The sequence below is a fragment of the Phalaenopsis equestris genome, unplaced genomic scaffold (assembly GCF_001263595.1).
Source record: "Phalaenopsis equestris unplaced genomic scaffold, ASM126359v1 Scaffold000411, whole genome shotgun sequence".
Taxonomy (NCBI): Eukaryota; Viridiplantae; Streptophyta; class Magnoliopsida; order Asparagales; family Orchidaceae; genus Phalaenopsis; species Phalaenopsis equestris.
This window is the reverse complement of record NW_018164852.1, coordinates 554,115-554,374: the sequence shown is the minus strand read 5'-3', so window position 1 is coordinate 554,374 and position 260 is coordinate 554,115. Positions and strand designations below refer to the sequence as shown.

Sequence of the window (260 nt, the reverse complement as noted above, 5' to 3'; positions counted from 1 at the left end):
TCCTTCCTCCTTCCTCCACCTCTACAAGTCTTCCACACTATACTATTGCATCTCTTCATGTAAATGGCATCCCAGTACCACTAACTTTGCCCAAAGAGGAGTCATTCGCACTTTCAACTTGATGATTATCAATATTGTGATAGTTAAATTTCAAGAAACCCTAAAGTTCTCAATGTGATGTAGTTCTATATTACTATTCTCGAGTTGTTAATCACCATAATGTAGCCAAATCTTAAAACCAAAGTCAAAATCATGCAAAA

The 260-nt window shown here is 35.8% G+C and overlaps 1 protein-coding gene across 1 annotated transcript in view; it reads right to left on the bottom strand.

Annotated features, from left to right (window-relative positions):
- LOC110027010 (DNA-directed RNA polymerase III subunit RPC10-like) overlaps positions 1-260 on the bottom strand; it is a gene marked incomplete in the record, with an annotated part of 37,236 nt that overhangs the window by 2,905 nt on the left and 34,071 nt on the right.